The sequence below is a fragment of the Cryptomeria japonica genome, chromosome 10 (assembly GCF_030272615.1).
Source record: "Cryptomeria japonica chromosome 10, Sugi_1.0, whole genome shotgun sequence".
In the NCBI taxonomy this organism is placed as follows: domain Eukaryota; kingdom Viridiplantae; phylum Streptophyta; class Pinopsida; order Cupressales; family Cupressaceae; genus Cryptomeria; species Cryptomeria japonica.
The window spans coordinates 876,503,202-876,507,277 of NC_081414.1; the positions used below are offsets into that span (position 1 = coordinate 876,503,202).

The following is a 4,076-nucleotide window of genomic DNA, read 5'->3' on the forward strand; positions in this document are numbered from 1 at the left end:
TTGATAATACTTTTTACAAATAAAATTCATAAGAAAAATTTTAGGCAAGTAAATAGGAGAACAAAAAAATATGATGAAGCATGTGTCTTTTTTTTCAATATGCAGCCAGTGCTTATTTCAAGCCCCCCTTTTTTTCAAAGTTTATTTTCATTTTTTAAGCAGAAAATGCTCATAAACAGTCGCATGAAGACATGGGGTAAGTGAATTCAAGAAACGACTACCATGAGCTAGAATTTGAGAGAATACATATTCTATTCAGAAGTGAAAGAAAGACCCAATGCCTTCATTCTTTAGTGGCTTCCTTACAAATAAGGCTTATTCATCATAGATCCTAATTGCCACCATTATCCTAGATTACCTAAGATTTATTTATACGCTTTCACCATAAAGCATAATTGCCACCATTACCCTAAATTATCTAAGATTTATGTCTAGTTTTCTATGCCACAAATACCCTAATTTACCGTCTCTAAAATGACAAAATGAATCACCCTCCAAAAAAATCCCCGCCTTTTCACGATTTTATTAACCCTAGCCAACACTTGAATTAAGATTTCGCAAACATGGGCAGCTCGTTCATCCAGCCATGGATTTAGAGAGCGATCAAACTCAACCGAAGGCCTTCGTGCAAAGAAGCGGACTACGAACTTTTGAAGCGGTGCTGCGAAAACCTAATGAAAAAAACAGATAGGAAAATACAAATATTATGAGAGAAAGCTTGTTTTTAGGTTTTCAACCCTTTGGCAAGTTTCGAACCTGTTACCTGTTCTCTAAATAAATGAACAATGGGAAATAACAGCTTACCGAGCTCTTATTTTTTAAAACCAGACTTCAACATCATGTTGTCGTAAATCAATTGCTTTGCCAGCGTTTCTTCTACTTCTATTAGGATTCGGCTAAAACACAGATCAGGGTCAGAAAATAAGAACCTTTACAACATTTCCAAATCTCAATCAAATATTCTAGGGTTTAAAGCAATCAAAGTTACCAGGTTCATAGTGTTGTGTTCTTTGAAGCACTCCAGCAGAGCGAACCGCACTTGAGAGCCTGAGCTTTTAATATTATCTGACAGATGTCGCTGCAAAATGAAAAATGTAATAAATTTGTGAACATGTACATGGACACAGACATTTCCGCAACTATTAAAGCAAACAATTCGAAAGTTTTAAACGCTTTTTTTTTTCCGGCGCCTGACTGGAGACGAATCCGGTGGCTATGCCACCATATATAGCCCGAATTAAAGACATTTTAAATCTGAGAGAATCCCTCGGACGCAGCATTGGGGAGGATGTTGGAAAACATTTTCTAGATCAAAATGGGTGTTGACCGGCGTTCAAAATTGTCTCAGAAGGAACATTTTCCTCTCGTTATCTGCAAAGCGCATAATAGGAAAAGTCAGGCAAATTTACTATTTTCGTTACATTCATGGAGATCTGCGTAAGTATGAAAACTTACAATACTAAACAAGGCTGCATATGAGGAAAATGAAAGAAAAACCTGCTCATTTTTTCGTCCGTATCTTTGATCTTCCTATGAGTGCATCGTTCCGCCACTATAATCAGAGCCTGATCGACCAAGAACTAAGAATTTAGCAAATTGGGAATAGGCTTCAGAACCAACTTCAAAGAATTTTCAGGCTTAGGCCTTAAATTTAGCAAGTCTTCTGGATCGTCGAGGCTGTTTTCAAACCAAATATTTATTATCATATTAATTGCTGCGGCCACTTCAGTATGTACAATGAAAGTAATAAAGGCGGTGGAGTGTTCTCTACGTCTCCATTACATGCTGCAGATAGAACGATAATAGTTTAATGGCAAAGTGGGAGGACAACACAGGTAACGTGTTTGGTAAGTCGGGGAGTACTGTTAACAACAGTGTTTGATAGACGGTAGCGTGGGAGGGAGGATAAACAAACTTATGCCATCATGCATAGTCGGTCAAAGCGGCTGAAGCTATTCTGGTTCCAAAACAGATTGTAAAATCAATGGTGTAAAATGTGCGATTAACACGTGTGTTAGTCAATCCGTATTGCAGTTTTGGAGCTGGAATAGATGCATCCGGCAGAAGCTATTCTGGTTCCAAAACAGATCTTTTCCCATGATAGCTATGTGTTAGTCAATAGTAACCATTTATTGCACTTTTTCTCCATCAATCACGACACACAAGTAGTGAACTGAACTTGCATGTTGTGCTAACAAATATTGTACAAAAATAGTACTCTATTCTGGAATGTAATCAATGGTAGTAGTGGGAGGCGTAGGTTTGAAGGAAGAGAAAATGGTGATTTCACACTGGATATTTGGATTCTATGCTGGATACGCCCTCGAGAAATATATTACAGTGAGTGCTCATCTCTCAGTTCATTTTTGCTGTATGCAGAAAGAATTGCTCTATTCTCTTCTTACCCATTTTATGTAATCTCAGCTTCCATCTTTGAGACGTATTTCTGTAGATTGAACACTCTAGAAGCGAGGTAACATCCCCAGTCACTTTTGGGTGTCTTCTTTGATCTTTGAATATTCTTACTAAGTAAAGGGCTTTGTTTCCTGTCGATTTGTGTCTCTTTGTAGGACCATCTGAACAACCATCGAGCCCACCCACCCACCATTTTTTCTTACCTTCTGCATTTCAGCACGTGTTTTCTCAATGTTTTGGTGATGGTGGGCGTACCAACTGTGGTTTTATCATTTTGTTAGACCCTGCCGCAGGAAGTGATTCTTATGTTTTCACTAGCATCGGATTTTACCTATTTCTTAGCTTCAGAGAGTTGTGATAGGAGGAGTTTTTTTCCCTATTTCGCTTAAGTTTTGGTAACCCTTTGAATTAAAAAACAAAAAAGCCCAAAGCCCTACGAGAGCCACAGACTACTTTCCTGATTGACCTCGACATATTAAAAAGATAAATATACATTTGTTAAAACCGCACCTAAAAATTTATACGCCTTTCCAAAGAAGGGTTCCTCTTATTGTAAATTGCATGTGGAAGCTTTTGTGAAATTTAGGAATTCTCTTTGGAATCATCGGCAAGGAACATTCTGGTACATTTTATGTGTGGCGTTTGATTTCTCCAACTGTTGCCTGGCTGCAATAAATTACAGTGTACGTCTACAAATCACTTGGCTTCATGCAAATGAAACACATACAGGGCTTACATGGTCAAGCTCAGTTGAAAGAGTTCGACGGCATCCTGCAATTATCGCCTTTTGTTAAAAATTTAAGTTGCCTTTTGTATGCTTGCAAATGTTGAATCTATGTCTATCAAGGCATTTGTAGCTGTATCTGACTAAAAATCCACTTTCGATTATTTTTGACGGATCTCTTTATCCTGTTTCAAAACTCTGATTTTAGCACATGCTAGCAGTGTTGGAAATAAGTCATATTGGATTGATCAAAGATTGCTCAAAGAGGGGTAGTTCAGAGCAAAGGGATAGTTCAACATTTCATATCAGTATCAGACAAGGAGTCCATGCAGAGGGGTAGTTCAGAGCAAAGGGAAGGTGTCAAGTTCGAGTCCTAGAGTCCTAGTTTGTTTAAATGAGTTGTAGTTCAACATTTCATATCAGAATCAGACAAGGAGTCCATGCAGAGGGGTAGTTCAGAGCAAAGGGAAGGTGTCAAGTTCGAGTCCTAGAGTCCTAGTTTGTTTAAATGAGTTGTATTTTAACATTTCATATCAGAATCAGACAAGGAGTCCATGCACCAGTAGTGTGGTATAGGAGAGGTGTTTAAAAGAGGGGTCTTTAGCTTAAATTCGAGTCCTAGTTTGATTAACATGTGATATCAGAACCAGATTAGGAACTTCAAGCACCAGTAGTGTGGTATAAGAGAGGTGTTGAAAAGAGGGGTCAACAGCTCAAGTTCGAGTCCTAGTTTGTTTCACATGTGATATTTGAACCAGGCTAGGAGCTTCAAGCACTAAGCATCAGTAGTGTGGTATAGGAGAGGTGTTTAAAACAGGGGTCAATAGCTCCAGTTTGAGTCCTAGTTTGCTCATGTGATACCAAAACCAAGTTAGGAGCCTCAAACAACAGTAGTGTGGTATAAAAGAGGTGTTTAAAAGAAGGGTCAATAGCTCAC

General features: G+C 38.4%; 1 long non-coding RNA gene across 1 annotated transcript; it reads right to left on the reverse strand.

The window, feature by feature from the left end:
* Positions 1 to 254: 254 nt before the first annotated feature.
* Positions 255 to 1,705, reverse strand: LOC131065020 (uncharacterized). Its single transcript, XR_009111363.2, has 4 exons — positions 1,498 to 1,705; positions 989 to 1,371; positions 805 to 896; positions 255 to 671 (listed from the first exon to the last, which is right to left on the reverse strand). It is a non-coding gene; the product is annotated as an uncharacterized LOC131065020 (long non-coding RNA).
* Between the last annotated feature and the right edge of the window lie 2,371 nt (positions 1,706 to 4,076).